Source organism: Pinus tabuliformis, chromosome Q, assembly GCF_031772625.1.
Source record: "Pinus tabuliformis cultivar Carrire ecotype Pingquan chromosome Q, CPIR1, whole genome shotgun sequence".
Taxonomy (NCBI): domain Eukaryota; kingdom Viridiplantae; phylum Streptophyta; class Pinopsida; order Pinales; family Pinaceae; genus Pinus; species Pinus tabuliformis.
Window position 1 is genome coordinate 1,354,376,372 of NC_142296.1, and position 24,605 is coordinate 1,354,400,976.

Genomic DNA, 24,605 nt, shown 5'->3' on the forward strand with positions numbered 1-24,605 from the left:
ACAATAGTGGGGAGTATACCTCAAACGCATTTAAGGAGTTGTGTTACAAGGAGGGCATCAAGAGGGAGTTGACCACACCATATAATCCTCATTACAATAGGGCGGAGAAGAGCAAGAATAGGGCCATAATTAGAGCGGCCAAAGTTTCATGATCAGAGGTTGCCCAAGTTCCTTTGTGCTAAGGCAAGCACTAGAATAGTATTCTTGAAAAACCAAAGCCCACATAAAGTGTTGGGGCAAGTTACATCAAAGGAGGCATTTACAGGGAAGAATCTGAATGGATCTCATTTCCGCATATTTGGAAGCCTTATATATGTCCATGTGCGATAGAAGAAAAGGAAGAAATTGGATCCCACAACAAAGAAGGGTGTCTTCATGTGTTACTACAACACATCCAAGGCTTACATTCTAGCACACATAAAAATAGTCATCAAGAAAGACGATAGGGATTTCAGAAATTCTTTAGAGCACGAGGAGGCTATTGTGTAGTAGTAGTAGGCTCCAAAGCAGGGAGCTCAACCTATACCTCAAACCACAGTTGTGGGTGGATAGGATGAGGACGAGAAGGACATGCATATGGAAGAGCAAGTGTAGCCCACTTAGGAAGTGACTCCCAACATAGGGAGAAAGAGAGCGAGATGGGAAGATTAATTATTTCTAATAGGCTAAGTCGGCGTAGGGTAAGATAAACGTATACAGAGACATCATTATTGAAATCCCAAATTACATTTAACCGACTAAAAACTATTCATTTTAGTATAGAAATGGCAGCTGCTGTTGAATAATTGCTTGCAGATTAGAAACCTATACTCAGATGTAAGATGGGTGCGTACAAAATTGGCGAAAACATGTATCATTAGGTCATAAATGTTAATAACAACAATAACAACCCAACAATCTTCCTGGTTCAGAATAACATTCACAACCCAGAATGCTTTTGTATAAATGGAAACGATTCTTCATAATCCCATCAATAACCCTAATGCCTTATTTCAGGGAAGGCAGCGGTCAAATCTCAGTAAAGGTAGAGGGATACATTACTCATGATGATGTTCAACTCCTCCCATATCTGCGGAACCGCCACCTTAAAATCAATATGAGGACAACACCAAGAGAACAATGAATCCAACAGCATGCTGAAGTTAGGCAGATCGACCACGCCATGGATCTGCAATGGACAATGTCGAAGAATAAACGTAAGCAATCGTTTGCAGAGCGTCCTTGAGCGCTGTTTCGAACATGAAGATGGGGTAAGTGGCCAAGAACTCCACCACGTTACGAAAACCCTTGGCATTCTCCAACCATATCCACAAACACAGCGGCAGGAGACGCGATTCTTTCACCCAATCCGACAACATCCAGAGGGTAGCCTGGTGTTCACATTTCTGTGTATATCCCTTTACCATCCATGACAGACGAGGAAGAGCTCCCACTATGCGCCGATAAACATGGCTAATGTAATGAACTCTAGTGTGATCCATTGCAAACCAAGATAATTTCAGGACTAGCCGTTTTGTTTGAGTTGATGTATAGCTTTTTTTTGGTTTAAAACCCTAACTCAGATGCTTGCATTGGGTTATTAGTAGTACAGGTTAGAGCGCGGATACCCATTTTAGGGCGTGTAGTATCAAGGGTGGTGCGTGAATTTTTCCGTCTTCAATATGGAGTAGTTGATACGTATTTTTTTCAAATAAAAAAAAAATAAAAAGTGTTTACCCCACCACAATTTTGGGTGAATGGTAATTTTTTCACCGGCAATCAAATGTTTTATCCTAAAAATATCTCGAGGCACTTACAATTCTATATTTTGAAAACTGTAACCAGTATTTCCAAAATTTTCAATGAGATTTTTAAAGTGTCGCTTATACCCCACCATTTCGTGTGAACTGTAACTTTTTTTCACTAGAATCAGATGTTTTACTCTACAAACTATGTAGGGCACTTAAAATTAAAAGGTGTTGTCTACACACCCACAATTTCGTGTGAACGGTAATTTTTCTACTGGAATCAGAGGTTTTACCCTAAAAACTTCTTAGTGCACTTGAAATTCTATATTTTGACCACTGTAACGAGGATTTCCAAATTTTTCAAATTTAAAAGAAAAATTGTTCCTCGAAGAATTTGACTCCTCTTCCCAAATTAAATAGATCTATGTTTATTTTTATATTAATATTTAGATTAGATTATCATAATGATTCAAAACATTGATTCATAATTACTAATGGTAATTCTTGAAATTCCCTAAACATTCAATATATTATAAATTAATTTTACTCATTCCTTGATATTAAAGATGTATTAAATATTTGTCAAGTCCCACTAGGACAATAGGTAGAGTATGGGCCTCCTCAGCAATGTGATGTAGGATCAAACCTCAGAGGGGGTGGTTGTGCCTTGCACTAGGGGAGAAGACACGTTGAAAAATACAGTCAGCTGAGGACTAGTGATCCCTGGGGTTGGTGTGGCTCAAGCTCAGTGTGATTCCCGAGTGATTTGAGGGTTCAAAAAAATTGATTTAGCTAATAAATTTACATAATTTTAATTTAATTAAATATTAAGATAAATTAAAAAGTTAGAATGTAGTGTTTTTTTTAATAATAGTGAAAACATGGTTGGTTAAATTTGATAGATATCAAAACACTTCAAGATACATCTCACAATATCAAGATTGAAAGTATCATTAAAATAACTAAATTATAACTTTATTTTAAATCATTATTTTCTCTTATGTGATTTCTACCAAAAGACTTTGCTTAAATCATTATTATTATTAATTATAAAAAATATATATACATTAAACATATATACATTTAAAAAATCTTGTAACAAGATTCTTAACCATGGAGTTTCACCCTACTTTACTATAAAGATTTTTAACCTATAAAAAGGCTTTGTTACAATATGGTTGGTCAATATCATGTCTAATATCATATGTTAAGGAAAAACTAATTCATGTTCATATGGAAAATATTTTTAATTAATCAATTTAATTAAAAAGTTAGAAAGAGAATAACAATTTTCAATATAAAACTCAACTTTTACTTTGTGACTACCACTAAAAATATCTATCTAATAATTATTAATAATTAAGTTAAAATTTTGAAACATTATTTAAACATAAACACATTATCAACCTAATCAATTTATTTTTTATTTGTTTATTTAATCAAATCAACCATAATCATATTAATTTATTTTTTATTTATTTTTTCAAATTCTTCATTTTTTAAATTATACATTTGCAATGCTTTTTTCCCGCGGGAAAAATCACAACTTTATTCATAAATGAACAAAATTACATATTGTAAATGCTTAAAAAAATCATATGCATAAATAGCTGATCCTCGAATCGAAGATCTAAAAACAAAATAAAAATCATAAAATTCTACTCCCTTCCACCTTTCTTTTTTTCCACTTACCTCCAACCATTATTGTTGGGACTAGAAGATACAATAGACATTTGCATTTCTTCTATATTTGCAGGTCATTCTTTATCACAATCTGAACTTTCTAATGCATGTATTCTTTTGGTGCCACTAACGTCTTTTCCAGTTTGGATTTTCTCTACATGTTGTTGTATGGAAGACGTAGGAACTATTGAGGAGTTATTTTTTTCATCATTCTTCTGCATAGATTCCTAGGGCTTCTGGACATTTCCATTTGTAGTATTTTCTGTGATTCTTCCTCCTCTGCTTCAGCTTCCTTGATTCAGAAAATTTGTTAATTTTAGATAACAATGGTATGTTTTATGTTTAAGAGCAATTTACGCCAGTTTTTCTTATTAGCCCAGTATCAATTTCCAAATTAGAAATCACATTGACATGACAGTAAATGCAAATAGGAAATAAATAAAAATAGTAGAAGACAAGCCAAGACGAGAGGACACAAGATGTGGCACATGCCAGGGAAAAACCCCAATGTGGGGAAACCCTTTGATCAAATCCTCTTATCATTCTTCAAAAGTCCAGTACAGAGAGAGTACAATATACAAAATTCACTTTCCTAATCAAAGTCAAATTTGTCCAGTCAAACTGCAATCATAGGAAGCCCTAACCAGAAAGTCAACCCTCATCAATGTGGTAGAATTTTGTCACTGCGGTCAAACCCAGTCAACTCGGCCTCTAATAGCAATCCAAATCAGCCCAAAACAATACCAAAAATATTATTCAAACTCGGTCAACGCAGAGTTCAAACTTGCGGTCAACATTGGTCAAACAACTCATAATGCCTTGATTTATGTGCCCAGAAATGCGGCCCACCCCAATAGAATATTCCCTAAAAAAATGTAGTCAAACTTGGTCAAGTGTTTCCCCATCAATGTTGCTCAAACCCTCCTACAATTCAGTCAACGCCCAAAACAAAAAATTGCAAAGTGGTCTTCACACGTGTGGAGAGAGAAGCTCCCAATAATGCATACACCCAATCAGATGAGAGAGAGAGATGTGTGAGAGAGGGGTGTCCAAATGACGTAGATGCTCCTTCTATTTATATGCAACATTGAGGATGAATAGACATGTCTTTTGGGCTTCTGAACCTACATTAGATTTGCTAGTTGACCTTTACAATTTATCCATAAACGAAAATTCATAATTCCACTTATACATGTCAAAATCAGATGATCTTTAGATAAATCCTACACCTCTCAGAAAAAGGAATCCAATAAAAATATCAGTTGCATCATATGAGTTGTCCGAGGTGGAGTTTGGCCCTAGTTTCCAAATTTGAGAAAATTGCCATCCTTTTGGTTTTGAAGCTTGTCGCTTTTTGTTTTTTGTATTTGCTTTTGCTTGTGGACATGTGTTTTGAAGGTGACTGGTTTGTAAACACATACAACAATGGAAGGTCATATTCTCATAATCAAGTGGCTCAGTCCATTTCAGATTGTTATGGAGTAGAATAATTCTACCAGGTAATCCTTTACTAAGATCTACCTCTATGCATATTTTTTGGCATTATGATATAAGTGTTGTCCTTGATGGCAACTCACACAGATGACAGATCATAGTGCAGCAGGTCAGTAGCAAAGAATTGATGATTAGACTACAAAGAATGAAGAAAGAAAAGTATATACGCAGGTTCACTATATACCAAGTCGCATACATACGCAGGTTCACTATATACCAAGTCGTGTACACACGCAGGTTCACTATATACCAAGTCGTGTATATATGCAGGTTCGTTATATACCAAGTAGTGTATACACGCAGGATCACTATATACAAAGGCGCATATATCGTACACATGCACTTTCACGCAAGGAAAGGTGCGTACATGTCGGAAAATTAAGTTTTGGGTATGTGGTATTTAGTCCTTGGTATTTGGACCTATGGTTTTGGACCATGGTATCTCGTCTAAAGTGTTGAACCTAGGAATTGGGTCCATGGTATTGATTCTCTATGGTTTTTGACCATGGTATTGAGTAAGGCCTAAGACTATAAAAGGAGAAGAAGATCATTAGGCAAAGGCATTCAGAAAGTCTTGAATATCTGATGAAGTATGAGATCTAGTATGCAGGTTATGGGTTCATAATGCTTTGCTAAGGAGGAATCTCAGCAGTTGATGGAGAACAAGATCTAAGGATAGATTGGGATCTAATGGCTTGGAATGAATCATCTCTATACGGTTTGATCATGCTTATTCTAGATCTGTATACTGACGCATGTAATGTTCTGTAAATATTATGATCTGGGTATAACTCAAGTTTTGGAATAGCTGCAAATCATGAATGAATATTTACAGATGTATACACTGGTTGACTATGATAAAAGTGCATACATACGTAGACTAGATACATCTAAGTAGCGTATACCATATGAACTATGATGTTTGAAGTTACAGGTGCTTCTGGTTTTTGATGAGTTCTGATGAGTGCTTACTAGTGTCAGTATTCTGCATATTGAGTTTGGTTGATTGTGTTTAGCTTCAGTGTTGATGGATGAGATCTATAATGGATCAGGATCATAATGACTTATCTTTATGTGATCTGATGGACTAGATCTGGTTGCTAACATACATTTTATCCTTGTATATGTAATGATCTAGATTTGTCTAGAGTCAGGAAGTGCAGCGAAGTTATAAGTAAGTAATTAATGACATATACGCTGGTTCTCTTTGGTGAAGTTGCATATACACACTGGTTTGGCTCTTCCAAGTAGCGTATGCACTCTGATACATGATTTTTGATGATACAGTTAGATTTGAACATTGTTGCCGAGTTCTGTGTTCTGGTGATTGCAGTTTGTTGACTGGGTTTCAGTGATTCAGTATTGGGTGATTCAGATATTGATGATGCTAGTGTTGATTGATTGTGTCCTTCAATGATATTGATGGGCCCAGTATGAAAATTGGATGAAACGTGGCCTTTAGATTATGATGATGTGTTCCATGAGTATCGAGTCTGAAAATTTATGAAACATGGTACCTGGAGGAATAAAGAGAAGGTTGTAGCCTTCTGTAGGTCGGCACCTACATACTAGTACATTAACTAGTACAAGAGCTAAGGGGGTGGTAGCTCCCTTCCAGTAGCAGCTAGAAAATGAGTGAAGGTTGGAGCATTTAGTAGGCCGGCACCTATGTACTAGTAAAAGGATCGGCTAGTACAAGAGCTAAGGGGGTTGCAGCTCCTTTCCAAGAGAAGCTAGAGAATGAGAGAAGTTTGTAACCTTCTACAAGCAGAAGCCTGTATACTAGTATAAGACTACACCAGTACAGAAATATTGTAAAAAGAAGTTTCTTATTAAAAGACGATAGAGACGACTTGCAACAGGTGGTTTTCACCCACATTGGGTTTCCACCTTACATCATGGTGTTCATGTGTGCTTCTTGTGTGTGATGATCTATTCTGTTTTACTGCACCTGTTTACTGTTCATATGGTTAATAAAAGTTCTGATGCACTAACTAAATATCAACATTTAATGGATTAATTGAATCATAAGTTTACTGGATATACACTAGTTGCATTAGACACAATTGTGTGTACATGCAGGTTCCCTTAACTGAAGTAGCGTATATGAATCTGAGTATGGAAATGAAAAAGTGTTTGATTTGATAATACTAATTCACCCCCCCCCCCTCTCAGTATTATTTCCAACAATTGGTATCAGAGCAGGTCCTTTGGTAGAAGCTTGATCGCTTGAAGGAGATCCGTAGAACAATGGGAAAGAAGCTTAAGAAGAAAGCGCCTAAGAAGAAGAAGACATCTCAAAAGAACTATGATAGTGGGAGAATCGATTGGGGAATATGTGGAAGAAGCACTTCAGATTCAGAATCAATTCAGAATGAAGAGGAACAAGCAAAAGAACTATCAGGTATGAATTTGTTATCCTCTAATACATTTCTTCATCCATTTGAAGATGATGAAAGTGATAGTGAAACAACTGAATTTTCTCTTATGGGTGAGAATGAAAGATATCAAATAGAGGCAGAATTTAAAAGGCTTACAGACAAAATTAGAGATCAAAAAGATCTATTGCACAAAAGGGAATGTATCTCCAAAGAAGAAGTTACCAAACTAAAAGCTCAACTAGAGGAAGGAAACAAGGTAAGGAAGCTATTCAAGGAAAAATGTCAAAAGTTGCAGGATGAAGTGACATCATTAAGAAATGAAGTAAATGAAAGGAGCACAATAATCAAGAAACTCAGAGAAAGATCCAGTTACTATGAAAGTCTTGAAGCTACAATCCTCTCGCTAAAAGAAGATCTTGAAGAATCAAAGAAGTAGAATAAAGAACTAATCCAAGCTCTTGAAAAACAAGAAAACAAAGTTCATGAATTAAAACATCAGTTGGAAGAAGGAAGAAAAGTTGAAGAAAACATGAAGAAGTAGTATCATGAAAAGGAAGAGCAACTTCAAGTTGAGGTAAATATTCTAAAAGATAACTTAGAAGAAAAGGATAAGCTCTTACGATTTCAAGATAGTACTAAGATCTTGGATGATAGTCTTAGTAGTCAAAGGTCTCATGCTATCAAAACTAGTCTTGATTTTCATGAATCTGTTGAAGGTGAATCTAGTTCACAGAAAAAGACAAGGAACTCTAATGCACAATCTGAAATACTCAACAAGTAGATGGGAGGTCAATCCCATCAACAACCAAGGAAAGAAAATCTTCAAAGAAAATCTTTTACTCCTTCGATGAATAATGTTGAATGTTATGTATGTCAGAATCTTGGACATGTTGCAGCCAGATGCAGAAGTAGAATGGTTCAAGACCATCACACGGAAAGATCATCACGTTCCAGGTACTTTAAGGGATATTTTTTTTCTTTCAATATGTTTGGTCACAAAGTTGTTGATTTCTACAAAAGGAATATGAAACATGTAAGATTTTATGGATGTAACAAGCTTGGACATATAGCAAAGGAATGCAGGAACAAAGTACGAGCACCATACCAAAAGGAGAAAACATCATCACACTTGAAGATATGGAAGAATAAGGAAGTACTATCTGAAAGATGTGGCACAGCACAATGTACAGACATAACAAACTCAGAGGAAGCTAAAAGTGTAAAACTTCAATGTTCTCAATCTCATACGCAAGTTTCATAAAGAGAAGTCGTGTATATACGCGAGTTAGACAATGCACAGTCGTGTATATGTCAGTTTGAGAAAAGCAATGGGACAGGCTCAGGAAAAGGGTCTGATATGATTCAGTCCATTACTTGCTCTGTTTGATAATGGTTACAATCTGCTGATGATGTGTGGAAATGTCTTGATACTTGTAAGATGTTTAGAAGTGTTTTGATCCTAGCTTGTTGATGATGATGCCTTGATACCTCTTGCTAATGTATGCATGATCAAATCTGACAATAAACAAGATGGCATAGGTTCAGGGGGATCATATACTTTTAATAATGCATTGTTGGCATTATGGTTAGTAGTCCTTGGTGATGATGCTTATATGGCTAAATGATACATCTTGTTATGATATGGTTATGATTTTTCCATGATAAAATCTCATATGATTCTTGGGGTTACATAATTGGTGTTTAGATCAGATTTGTGGTTGATTCTCTGATGATGCATATATGGTGCTTACATGGTGATCTTCATAGGGATAAGGAGAAGTACAAGGCTTGAATACACAATTTCATTACTTAATGATGAGTCACTCATATACTGCTGTCGACATATAATACAGTTATGATGCAGGATTACTATAGTTCTTGGCATTCACATGGATGAGGATTGTTGTTGTTGATGATATCAAGAAGTCTAGACAAAAGATCGTGAGCTCAAGATACATAGTGCTATATACAGTATGCTGGATACATGGATGATTACTCAAAGTTGCATTGTTAGAGACATGATGATGATGAGTTCTTACCCATATGATGACAGGTTGATACTTACAGATGTAGATTGATACAGATGAGGGATGTCCCCGAGTGATGATACATGGATGATATATAAGATCATGCAGATCTTGATAAGATGGCTATGGTGTCTTTCGCATATGATATAATGTGAATGATTTTATAATACTCAAGATCAAGAGGATGAATTGATATCTATATGTAGACATATCTTGTCACGGGTTGATGCTATCTACACTAATGGACATATACAGTTTGCTGGTCTAGATGTTGTTGACAGATGCTTATGGAGCAGATCATACACTGTGTATGATAGTTTCTGATGACTATCATTGTCTTATTTAGATGTTTGGTCTCTGTTATAAATTTCATGTATATCATTCAATGTAAAGGTCATATCAAGACTCATGATGTAATAGTTTGTCTCTGTCTATTGTATTCATTTGATGAATCCCATTTTGGTCATATGATGTAAATTGTACCCCCACTATGCATGGGAAGAATGATGTAATATTTCAGTCATGTATAAAAAATCAATATTTGTATATCCCCACTTGGTTGGGAGATGGATGTATGTATGAGTCTTTGGTGATAGGAAGGTCATTTATGATGTGTAGAGTCATGTTCTTTTTGTAGAACATCTTTTTGCAGACCTTGCTTATAGTCAGGGGGAGCATGAACAACACACTTCAGCAGAGCAGAGATTTTAGCATGTACTCAGAGGGAGCATGGATAGATTGGTACACCTTGGCATATACAAAGGGGGAGCTCAATCAAAGATTTCAGCAGGTACTCAGGGGGAGTATGGACAGCGGAATGTATATCAAGGAACAAAATATCTTGGTTTGCCCTTTGCCCTTGATGTCAAAGGGGGAGAGTGACTTGGTATGGTTGTTGCCATCAAGTCCAAAGGGGGAGATTGTTGGCATTATGATGCATGTGTTGTACTTGATGGCAACCCCTTGTAGAAGAACAACTCACTTATATATAACTAGATGAATCTGCAAAAGAGATATCAAATGTGACAGAATACATGGGATGCAGGACAGCTCAAAGGAATCAGTTCAGAGGTAATGAACAGTGACAACTCATTAATATGACAGTTCTCAATATGGCAAGTTAGCTTTGCCATCAAGTCCAAAGGAGGAGAATATTGGCATTATGATACAAGTGTTGTCCTTGATGGCAACTCACACAGATGACAGATCATAGTGCAGCAGGTCAATAGAAAAGAATTGATGATCAGACTACAAAGAATGAAGAAAGAAGAGTATATACGCAGGTTCACTATATACCAAGTCACGTACATATGCAGGTTCACTATATACCAAGTTGTGTACACACGCAGGTTCACTATATACCAAGTCGTGTATATACGCAGGTTCGCTATATACCAAGTAGTGGATACATTCAGGATCACTATATACAAAGGCGTGTATATCGTACACACGCACTTTCATGCAAGGAAAGGCGTGTACATGTTGGAAAACTAAGTTTTGGGTCTGTGGTATTTAGTCCTTGGTATTTGGACCATGGTACCCAGGAATTGGGTCCATGGTATTGATTCTCTATGGTTTTGGACCATGGTATTGAGTAAGGCCTAAGACTATAAAAGGAGAAGAAGATCATTAGGCAAAGGCATTCAGAAAGTCTTGAATATCTGATGAAGTATGAGATCTAGTATGCAGGTTATGGGTTCATAATGCTTTGCTAAGGAGGAATCTCAGCGGCTGATGGAGAACAACATCTAAGGATAGATTGGGATCTAATGGCTTGGAATGAATCACCTCTACATGGTTTGATCACGCTTATTCTAGATCTGTATATTGACGCATGTAATGTTCTGTAAATATTATGATCTGGGTATAACTCAAGTTTTGGAATAGCTGTAAATCATGAATGAATATTTACAGATGTATACGCTTGTTGACTATGATAAAAGCATTTACATACGCAGATTAGATACTTCTAAGTAGTGTATACCATATGAACTATGATGTTTGAAGTTACAGGTGCTTCTGGTTGTTAATGAGTTCTGATGACTATTTACTGGTATCAGTATTCTGCATATTCAATTTGGTTGATTGTGTTTAGCTTCAGTGTTTATGGATGAGATCTATAATGGATCAGGATCATAATGACTTATCTTTATGTGATCTGATGGACTAGATCTAATTGCTAACATATATATTATCCTTTTATATGTAATTATATGGGTTTGTCTGGAGTCAAGAAGTGCAGTGAAGTTAAAGTAAGTAATTAATGACATATACATTGGTTCTCTTTGGTGAAGTTGCATATACACGCTAGTTTGGCTCTTCCAAGTAGCATATGCACTCTGATACATGATTTTTGATGATACAATTAGATCTGAACATTGTTGCAGAGTTCTGTGTTCTACTCTGTATTCTGGTGATTGCGGTTTGTTGACTGGGTTTCAGTGATTCAATATTGGGTGATTCAGAGATTAATAATGCTAGTGTTGATTGATTGTGTCCTTCAATGATATTGATGGGCCCAGTATGAAAATTGGATGAAATTTTGCCTTCAGATTATGATGATGTGTTCCATGAGTATCTAGTCTGAAAATTTATGAAACATGGTACCTGGAGGAAGAAAGAGAAGGTTGTAGCCTTTTGTAGGTCAGCACCTACGTACTAGTACATTAGCTAGTACAAGAGCTAAGGGGGTGGTAGCTCCCTTCCAGTAGTAGCTGGAAAACAAGTGAAGGTTGGATCATTCAGTAGGCCGACACCTATGTACTAGTAAAAGGATCGGCTAGTACAAGAGCTAAGGGGGTTGTAGCTCCCTTCCAGGAGAAGCTGGAGAACAAGAGAAGGTTGTAGCCTTCTGCAGGTAGAAGCCTATATACTGGTATAAGACTGCACCAGTATAGAAATATTGTAAAAAGAAGTTTCTTATTAAAAGAAGATAGAGACGACTTGTAGCAGGTGGTTTTCACCCACACTGGGTTTCCACCTTACATCATGATGTTCATGTGTGCTTCTTGTGTGAGATGATCTACTCTGTTTTACTGCACCTGTTTACTGTTCATATGGTTAATAAAAGTTTTGATGCACTAACTAAAGATCAACATTTAGTGGATTAACTGAATCATAAGTTTACTGGATATACGCTAGTTGCATTAGACACAGTTGCGACTTGGGCATTAATTACTTGGACCATATTTGCAATCTATCTGCATACTAGAATGAATAAGGGTTGGCAGTACACGCAGGTTCCCTTAACTAAAGTAGCATATATGAATCTGAGTATGGAAATGAAAAGTGTTTGATTTGATAATACTGATTCATCCCCCCCCCCTTCTCAGTATTATTTCCAACAATATTCTCATAAAGGTGAAAATGTCTTTTAATAATCGATCTGCATCCACTTTTAAGAACTTCCCCAAGGAATTCCCTATTCCCTATAATATTATGTGATGCCAAAAGAGAAGAGGAAGATTATGTAGCCGGACCCAGACTAGTATTTTGGAAACTACCACGGTATTTGCATCGAAATCTAGGAACCATGGTGTCAAGAAGAGACCTGTATTACCTGAGAACCATGGTCCCTCTTTTAAAACATATTGTAGATTTGTTGTTGAATCAAACTTGAATATGAAGAACCCTTTTGGGCATAGATGAACTTCATAGTTTTCAGTCCAGGTAGAGTATATCCATTGATGTAAATTCTCTGATTTGGGCCAAAATCCATTGAATATGAATATTATTGCTTTTGTATAAAATTCATAGTATAGCTCATTAACTTCTAACATGTTGATTGTCAATGCCGACACCTAGTTCACTTGCTCCACAATATATGGTCCAGGTATATTGGGACATTATTCTTCCTTAGTTTGTGGTTCTGATCTCCTTTTAACTGCATCCTTGAAAGAAGCTGGGCCTTTGGTGTTGGATCCCAGATAGCCTCCAAGTCGACATGATTTTAGGATGATGGTAGAATCAATTCCTATACCATAGTCTTGTAACTTGACTCCTTGCAGAGATTTCACTGCATAAATCAAACTTTGAAATTTTTTTGGAATACCTATCTATTGATGAATATTCTGCTACAAAATTTGTACTTATTCCCAAATCCTAATCCTCATACTTACTAATGGCCCGGTCAGGGATTTAATACCAATTTGGGTCAATTCTCCTTCATTCTGATATGAAGGTTGACAGCCCAGATCCACCCTCTTATGGGTCAAGTCTCCAACCTCCATCTCTATGATTCCATCAAGCCTTATTTTCAGGCAGACTGTTGTTCCTTCCACCGGATCGACGAATGAGAAAGAGGGAAGACTATCTTGACACAATGACTCTTCAGTGAGATCGAAAAATTTATTTGCACCTACATCAAAAAGCTTCGGATAATCAGTAACCTTCATTGAGATCACGTTTGTTCCCACCAGATATTTTCCATGTGTTTTCTCAGAGCACAGATTTCCATAATGGGGGATGTCATTTAGGTCTAGAGCCAGATGGAGTTCCACAACCTCAGGCAATTTGTAAGTTATAACCCTTGCTATCCATCGCTCAACACTTCAACTCTCTCTCCAACTTATCCTTCTGACCCTAGATCTACCAGATCCACAGATTGTTTGGCTAGGGTTGGGTCTAGAGTACTCACGTCTCCATGGATTTCCAAAAAGGATTTTGAGTTGCTTCATGTGAAGCGTATCCCCATTGATGTAAGTTTTTGCCTTCTCTGCCTTAAGATCCAGGATGGGGGAGGCTGGAGCTATAATTGCAAAGACAACTCTGTATAAATCTAGCCATGAGTTTTCAATCTGATCCAAAATTGATGTTCAGATAGTAGGAAACCTCTTCCCGATTAATTGTTATGCGTTGATGCTCGCAGGGATCCCAATCCTGCCCAATGATTTGCGATTGCAATCGGTGCACGTGACTTACAAACTTGGAAATCTTTTCCTCCCATTCGCAAGTCATTTGGCATGTGTGTGACTGGTGATATGAAAAATCTTCGCCGATCTATTTCCCATCCACTTTCGAGGAGTGGAACCTCTTAGCTAGTCTTTCTCTAGCTCGATCAGACCTTCCTTTAGCTGATTCTTTGAAATAGAGAGTTCCATATTCACAAAGAGTTGCAATGCCAAAAACCCTCACCTCTCTGCATTTGCCAGATCTCGCCATTTCGTCCTCATATACATTTACAATGTTACTTTCTATTATAAATTATATTACATATTTTATCTATCTTGTATTGCAACTTTTATATATATATATATATATATATATATATATATATATATATATATATATATATATATATATATATATATATATATATATATATATAACTAACATGAATGAAGGAAATATTAAAAATAAATAAATATGAGATGGTTCTATTTCATCCAAATAGTAGAGACGTGAAAATCATTGATTTTTAAATATCCCATGGTACTATTTGCTTCACATAAAGAAATTTGATCCCTATTTGTTCCAAACAGAGGGAGAATTTATCCTGATACAATATCACCATATTCTCTTATGTTTGTCACCATATTCTCTTATTTTTTTCAATTTTATTGTTGTGTATATGTACATAATAAACTAATCCAATGTTTGTTAATTTTATTATTGTGTATGTATACGTGAACAATAAACCAAATATATATATATATATATATATATATATAATGAAAGATAATTTTAAAATTTAGCTTTTTCATGAAAGAAAAATCTCATGCTTGTGATCTAAATTTAATTGTAAACATTGGTTTACAGCAACATATAAGATATAAGATTCAATGATATCATAAAATGTGTAATGATGGTGTTGTCATTATTGACATAATGATACAAGATTCAATGATATCATAAAATGCATAATCATAGTGTTTTCCTTATTGACATAATAATTGATGAATTGAATTGGAATTAGATATGCCATGACAAAAGAATTTGGTTTGGTATACCAAATAATGATGAATTGAATTGGAATTGGATATGCCATGACAAAAGAATTTGGTTTGGTATACCATATGTACTTATGAAAATGAGGGATGGAATCCATAAGCCAAGAAAATGGGTTTGAAAAATATTTGAATAAGTAATAAGGACATTGGTATTCCAATTGTATGATTAGATGAGAAAAAGGTAAGTTACATCACCAAGAAAAGAATTTCAACAGGAAGATTTATGAAAAACCAAAATTTATCACTCCATTATTTTAACTAAAAACAAAAATTTGGAAACTCTATGGGAGAAAATTTAGTGAGGAAGTTAAACTCCAATAAATATTTCAAATTTATAAGTGAGAAAATACTAAAGTGAAGGAGAAAGGGTGCCAATACTTTGAGCCTTGGACTTTGTTGTTTACAAGGAAAAACTAGGAAAACATAGTAATTAAAAATCAAGCATGATGATAGGAGAGAAACCTAGGAAAGTGATCAAGTTTTCATCTAATTGAGTATACTCATAAATCTCCAACAAGAAATTATGAGAGAAATAAAGTTGTTTTTTATGAAGGAAATCACCAAATGAGCAATTATATAAGTGACCAATTATGTTTTCAACAACTGGGATATAGTTGTTTAGTAGTAGATTTTATAAATGATTGAGAAATATGATCATTAGATTCTTATAAGTCACAAGTTGATCTCTGAACTTGGTCACACAATAGTTATGGGATTACCTCTAGAAACTACGCAATCCTTGAAGGCGGTCAACCTTGATGATTGGAATTACGCAATTCAGACTGGAAATAAGCCTTGAGCTCAAAAACTATGCAGACATAGAAGGCAGACAGCTTTGATGATTGGAATTGCACATATCAAACTGGAAGTCCACCTTGAGCTTAGAAACTGTGTAGTCTATGATCGAGTTGGCTGATGTGTGATTCCTTAAGGCCCACCTTCCAATAGATCTTGTCCCATTGAATTCGGCACCTTATTTGGGACCAAGATCAAAAATATTCTTTTGAATGCCTTAGAGTTTACATACATCAATTGCATAATTACTAAATAACAAAAAGGGAATACCTCAATGGCTCTTGATTTCCAGATCTCATAGATGACTTAACTTCTTCACATCCATGCATACCTTTCAAAATGTACTCTTGCACTTTGACACTCATTAACATCAAAGGTGATTTTCCTTGCCTAGTTAATAACATCCATCAATGGTTAGTAATTCAGTGATTTCTTTGTGTGTTTTACTTCAGCAAAATTTATTCACATAGATAAAATTGTGCTAGATGTAGGTTTATGGTTCATGATTCTAACATAAGTTGCAACAACATGCCAACAAAAAAGAAGTGAGATCCACTCTCCAATATTAGCTTATAGTTCCCTAGTCTCATTTCGGTTTCAACATTGTTTCATCTAGGTATGTATACAACTTCAAATTCAATTCAGGATGGTAGCAGCTAATATACATTAGTATCAGCCCCAACCCTCTTTGATCACAAAATTGGTTTCAAATATTTTTCCTCTATACAATCCAATATTGATCTCCACAGCCTTAACATTCTTAGATATAACATTCTATTAGTGAGTGCTAAATAAATTTTGAGGTAAAATTGCTTTAATTCTTTTAATTTATTAGGGATAAGGGAATTCTATATGCAAATTATTGTCTGCTTGTCATTTTACTCTTCTCCATACCTAATTTCATCCATCATTGTTATACCATCTATGTCCCTTTAACCATTTTCTATAATTAGTTATCTAATTTTCCCCTTCCCGTTATAGTAAAAATTCCATATTGTTTATCAATTTCCTTAGGTTTTGAGGACCCCTTCTAACCTATATTTATGGTTGGCTATTCTTTTATCATCCACATTCATAGTGCAAAAGGGAAATGCAGTTGAGCAGTTTGATGAAAATATTGCAAGTACAATTGTGACAGAGAAGCAATGGATGGACAGAGAACCATGTTGCCTTATTCAAGTTGATAGCTTCTGTTTACATCAATAAAATAGAGTCGAAGGTGAAATAATTTTGTTTCTCAAGAGTTCTTCCAACTTGAGCCCTCAATGGCTTCTAGGGAGTTTGTTTTCACTCTACTAGTATTTTTAGTCTTAGGTGCAAATTGCTTCTATCTTCCTAGTGTAGCCCCTTAGGAGTTCAACAAGGATGATGAGCTCCAAGTTAAAGTGAGCAAGTTGTATTAGATAAAGACATAACCACCTTAAGAATATTCTTCATTTAATTATTGTAAACCAAAAATAATTGTCGCCAATGTTGAAAATATCAAAGAAGTTCTTCGTAGAGATCGCATTGACAAATTTCCTTATGTATTCCACATGAGAGAGGAGAAGTTCTGTAATTATGTATGTTGGATAAATTTGGATGCAAAGTATGCAAGGAAATTTAAAGAGAAAATAAATGATGAAAATTGTGCAAATATAATTATGGACAATCTACCCATGGTTGTAGCCAGACAAAGAATAGATGGAAATTTAGTTAATTCATATGAACGTGACTTATGTGTTTGGTTTAAAGCTCACTATGTAGGGAGTACAGAAGAGATATTCTTAAGGCTTATTCTTCTCAAATTGTTGGATTTGAAGTCACACCATATAGGATCAAGATTGAGTATGAGAAACCTTGGTCTGAAGATGATCCACCAACAATTTTTTCTATGTGTCATTGATCCTATCTAAGTGGATGGTCAGATCCACTTTTCCAATTGGCCCAAGTGTATTTCGCTTTTTTATGAGTTATATCCAGAAGATCCTATTTGATTATTAGGTCTTCCATATTTTATTGAAAGGGGTCTCTAGTGACACTTCCTCCAAGTTTATCTATAGGGAGAAGGACAATACCATTTTATAGATGATAATTACCATTTTAATAGATGATGGGTGATAATTAACTGAAATGATAGTTTAAAATTATTGAGAAAGGATTCATACTTTCATAAATTTTGGCAGTTAAATATTTATATGGGAACTAAATTTTTAGAGTAAAACTAAAAAAATTTAATATACTAAAATTTCAATTATGGGTCTTTGACCTTCCCCTTTGAGCGTATATCTCAGAAGCATAGCTCTTGCTCCTCCCCTTCTAATCATTTTCCTCTTAGTTTGGTAGCCCTTGGCCTATGTTTTGAGGTCGTTTGTCCGATTTTTATGCTTCTTTTCAGAGTATATCCATAGCATTCTATTTAGTGACTCTTTGGGTCCCTTATTTACTAGGTAGTGCTCTCTTCATCCTTGTATTGTTTGCATGTTCTACTAGTTGTCTTGGATTTAGAGGTATCATGGCTTTATTAAAGTCTTTGTTACTGTTACTCTATGTTTTAATGGATGGAGAAGGGATATTGATGGTTCCCATTCTAAATTTTAATACCAATTTCCACAAGTCGATGCCCTACTAGAGAAGGTCTAGGACACCAGAATTTACGTGTTTTTTATGTAATGCATTCATATTTTAGTTACAGATCAGAAAAATACAACTTCCAAGGAGATTCTAGTGAAAACCATAATAATAGTGTCCAACATAAGAGCTCCTGCTCTATTGGAGGATATTCTCATGGAAAATCTACATCAAGAAAATCATGAAGATAAAAGCATCCTCAAGAGTTATCAAACTTATAAATAAACAAAGTGACTAAATTGTAATTTTTATTTTTTGATTGACCACATTCTGTATTATGATAAGAGATGTAATGGGACTACTAGCATGTAAAAATGAAATACCTACAAAACAAAAATTGTTTGAAACTATAATTAGAAACTCAAAAAAAAAAGTCTTTTTAATCAATTTTGGCATGTGCAATTTGACTAACTTCAAAACTATACATATAACTATAATTCAAAACTTTAATTCCAATTTGAATATTTAGCATCAGCTAGTTCTTAAACATAAGACATGGATTCTCATAATCGGTAAAGCAAAGCATGCATGATTAAGACACAAATGTTTATAATAACATGGAAAATCCAAAATCCTGCCTTTCATGGCAACATATAATTGAAAAGGATTGTGAATCCTCCTCGTCAAATCTCGTATGGGTGGTACATTATCAAGGAGACTCCTGGTGAAGCAGACAAGCCCAACCCTCACAGCGATGGATGTAAGTAGTCGCAGCAAGTCAATGCACCCCCACGTCATCATGAATTCAATTAAGCACTCCCAAGTTTCTTCCAGCAATGGCTATTTTAATATTTTGTCTTTTCCTCAAGGTTTGTCTATCGGTGGCTTGGTTCCACCACAAAATGTGGGTTCTGAATTTTGTAATGTTAAGTTCAAACATTGTTTTGTTGATGCATTACACAAGGCTTGATCTGCAAACTCTAGAAAGGTTCTCTGGCTTCCCCTCCAAAAGCAAAGAACAATGATGGGTGATGGCCGAAGACCCCCAAATATTTTTTTGCATATACATGTATTCTCTGTATATTTCCATATCAATGTAATGTGAATATTTTCCAACCAAAAAAATTAATCATACTAAGAAAAATACTTTAACCATATATTTTATTATATATTTTATGACTCATTGATTTACACCCAAGAGCACCACACTTCGTAATATAAATTACACCTCATTGGAAAATGGAGAATCATCAAAGACTTTCCAATTAGAGTCCACAGTATGCATATAAGCATTATGAAGGTAATGAAATGTCTTACCATTCATGGAAAACTAAGATATGTTTACAGACGAGTTGTTTTTTTTAGTAGACTAATTCTATTGTCCCGCTACTTTATTTATATTTATCATAACTATATATTTTTTTATGGACCATCATAAGCTAACCATCTCTAGGTGTTGGTTTGTCAATCGCTAGGGTTTTAATATATAAAGGTGCTTCACAAGCATGTTTTTTATTTTCACCTAATCTTTGGGATTAGGGAAATTATGTAAATATTGTAAATACAAAAATAAGGAAGGTGAAGAGACACTGGAATTTGAATTCCAAGAGTCTCCCTTCAATGTATTTATCAATGATCTCTTAATGCAAATACACAATCAGATTTGTGGAGTTACTCTTTGCTTGACATGGTATGTTGTTGTGCATTGCCTTGACATTTCATACATTGTATAGGGAGACCTGACCGTGGTTTTAGGTATGTTGATTTTCCTTGAAGGCATAAATATGTTGGAACAAGTTCTTATGGAGGACCGAAAAAAGTGAATTATGTATGTGATGAATGCCTTGGTGTGGTGTGAATCCTGCATTCGTTAATATTTGTGTTAATCCTAATGTAGTCATATATATGATACGTTGAGTTTTTGTATAAGGGTCATATGGTGTTCTTTTAACAAGACTGTAGAATATGCAAATGAAGTGTTATGTAATGGCATTGTCATATTTCAAGTAATTATATAATGGATTTTTAAAGGGGTCGAAGCATATGAAGTGTTATGTAATGGCATATGGCATAATAAATTCATTGAAGCTTTTTCTAAAGGCCATATGAAATTACCGTATGGTATATGGAAGGTATAAATTATATTTTATTATTTTGACTTTGTATAGTGAAGACTGAAGTTCGTAGTGAGGTTTTTAAGTAAGTCTTGTAAGAAAGCAGAAGTAAAGTTGCAATTATTTTGAAAATCAAAAGAGCATAGGTCTTTTTGATGATTCATTCACTAATCTCTATTGTGGGAGTAGTTCTCTCTGGAAAATATAACTATCATGAGTGATTTAGGAAGATAAAACACACTTTTATTTATAATGAGTTGTGGAAAGGAGTTTGTGAAGGAGAAGGAGACAATGCACCTGAAAATCCCACTTCAGACAAAGATATTTCCATTTTAGAAAACAAGAACAACAAGGCTTACACCTTGATTCCAGCCTCTATAACTGAAGAGGTGAGTCAAATTTGTGACTTTCCTGAACAACTTGGAGTTGTTGAGAGACCCTCTTATGAGGGTCCTGCATGATGCATGCATTGAGCTCTGGGAGCTCCATGGGGCTTGGGGTATTGCTTGGAGCAACAAGCAACCATAGGGTGACTCACCCTCAGCTAATGGTGCATTGTCTATAGGGTGAATGGTTCAGCCTTCCCCTATGATACCCCATGGCAACTTAGGGACAAGATGAGTGGTTCTCCTATCGAGGCATCCTACCCATGAAGTCTGGGACTCATGGGAGGTACCTCTCATCTGTCCAATGAGTAAGGAAATGGGGTTAGGGACCATAATAGTACTATTGATGGATGCATCGTTGTAGTTATCATACTCCCTATGCTAGGATGACCTCCATTGATCTGGAATCAATGAAAATGAGTTCGGGTCAGTAAGAGTGGTATGACACACTCTCTTCATATGGAACTAACTTTGGGTCTGTAGAGAATGGTATGAGACATTCTCGATCAATTCTTCTTCTTCATGGTTCAGCAAAGCAGAACAGAGCAGAGAAGAGCTCAGCAGAATAGAGTAGAGTAGAGTAGAGAAGAGTAGAGTAGAGTAGAGTAGTGCAGGGAACTGATGGTAGAGATAGTATAGTCGAACAGATGGATCAACAGATGGAGTTCTCCCTAGTTGAGAGGGAGTGTTAAAATTGAAACTAGAGCCAAACTCCATGTGGGTCATCTTATTTATGGCAGTTGGTATTTTTTCTTGGATCCCTCTCATCGAGAGGTGTAGGATTGATCTAAATATCATCTGATTCCGATAAGTATTCATGGAGTGATGAATTTATTTGTGTTATAAGACAATTCGTCAAGGTCAGTGAGAAACCAAATAAACCCCACATGTGATCAACATTTTTGTATAGAAGGACATGACTTGAGAGTCATTCTACACACACTTCTATCTTGATTTCTCTCCACTTGTCTTGGGTTTTAGTGGAAGAGAATTCTAGGAGTGGAAGCCCCAGATGTTGGAGGAAAAGAGGTTGCCCTAGCTGCATCAAAGAATACAGGCTAGCATAGCTATGGAAGGGTTCTATATGCTTCCCAAAGGAGTCTAGCCACAATCCATGGATGGAGAAATATCACATTGGAGGAGGCCCTACTCAATCTGCCCTCCTCGCAGGTCTGCCCTAGCCCTAACCTAGTTGTCTAAAGCCTAACCGCAAAAGAAGACTCAGGAGATCTAGACAACATGATGTGGAGGAGATTAAGGAGGTTGAGGGAGGAATTAGCAAGCCCTAACCGTAGTCCTAGCTAGAGCAAGGAGAGGCCAAGACATCGAGGAGAGAAGGGACCGTTTTAAGGGCTAAAACAGGGCAAGCAGCTAGGCCAAGGAGAATAGGAGAAATACGCTTCTGTGGGCATCATTTTGTGGAGGAAGCAACGTCAAGATTGTTATTGTACTGGGCCATAGGCCTAAGCACACAGTTGTTATTGTGTTGGGGGTGTTAAGGGCTGTCACACATCCTATGGAGGCAACATTGCTAGGGAAAAATCTTGCCAAGGTGGGTCGTAGTTCTTAAGGGGTTGCTTATGGATTAATAGCTGGGTGTGTAAGGCCTGCCAGATGCCCTAACCAGTCACCATATAAGAAGCAGTGAAGGAAGCATTGGAACAACAATGTTATGGACAACAGCAAGGTGACATACTATTGCAAAGATGCTTGGGACAACAAGGTGACATACTACTGCAAAGATGCCTGGGACAACAAGGTGACATAGTGTTGCAAAGATGCATGGGATAGTTGGGCTACATAGTGTTTCAAATATGCATAGGATAGTTGGGCTACATAGTGCTACTAAGATGCGTGGGACAACAAGGCTACATGGTGTTGCTAAAACACATGGGACAACAACAAGATATGGCAAGACAAAGTGGGACAACAGTTGTGACATGGCAACAAAGGTACATGGGACAGCAGCAAGCATGAACAACATGGATAGTAGTGGCAAGCATGGTGTTGTTAGCACATGAGACATGATGTATGACAACATGGTTCAACAATGGCACATGGGATAGCAGTGCAACATAAGGTGCAGCAGTATGATGTGTACATCATGGTCATGAGGTCCAACATTGTGATAATGGGTGCAGCATGGTGATGAGATGCAACACAATGATAGGTGAAGGAGTCACCTTGGAGAATCAGTTGAAGTAACATGTATTCAACTAATCTCATGTATCATCTTCTTAGAGATGATCTATGCTCTTATCTACATAAGTTAAAGTGTTGAATTCTGTTATAAATGTACTCTCTCTCTCTCCCTCTCTCTCTGCTCAACTATTTAAGAACATATAACAAGACTTGATCAAGGGTTTCCCCACATTGGGTTTTTCCCTGGCTAGCACCACATCTTGTGTCCTCCTGTCTTGGCTTGTCTTTTGCAATTTATGTTTATGTTCTATCTACAGTTTACTTTAATGCTAATATGATTGCTAATCTGGAAAAGATATTGAGCTAACTATGAAAATTGAAATAAATTGCTCTAAGCATACAACATACCTAAAATTAACATTCTTTAACCTTTCCCCCATCCCTCATCAAAGGGCACAAGTTTATAGGGGGTGCCACCTATTACTAAGAGTGGTCCCATAGGGGAAATACATACATGCATCTTTGCTTTGAATACTTTGCATTAGGCTTCGTAAACTTAAGTTAGGTCACATTTAGGAAGAACTTGCATGTCCTAAGGGGGAGGTTTCATTACAGATACATTTTCTCTCAAACACAGAGGTTCTCACTAAATATTTAGATTAGACATCAAACATAACGCATACAAGAGAGGTCATTTCAATTAATATATGAATATTGTTAATCTCTCTTGGTAGATGAATTGAGCATACATTCTCCACTCCCTTATGTATTTACACCCATATTTGATGGACTTAGATTCGAGGATGGAGCTAATCGAACAGCGCCTTGGCATAGCCCCTTTAGTGGGGAAAACCTCAGAGGACACTAATGAGCACATTCTAGTCACAGTCTTGGATTCAAATCACTTTTCGTAGTTTTTTATCATGTCCATGTTTTATGGTTTATGTTGCAAATTTTTTTCTGCAAAGTTATTTAGGTCCATTTCTAGAGTTTGTTTTGTTTAATTTTGTCTCTCCTAGTACTCATTTTCCCCTCTCCTCCCTACAAATATTAAATTTTTGGATCTGGTCAAGGCTGCCTAGTGAGAGACTCGCCTGAATGTTTCAACTTTTCTTGTAATTTCGCCCTAAATAACAATAATGAGTAATTTCATATGAATTTGTGTTTCTTTTAATTTATTTATCATGTTTAAAAAATAATAAATAATTTAAGATGGTTTTGTTTTATATAATAAGGTTATGATGTTTTACAATAGAGCTTTCGGATGTCATATTTTCCATTATAAATGACATTACACATCTTATCCACCTTTCTCTCTCTTTCTTATTATTATTTCTAATTTAAGCATAAATTAAACT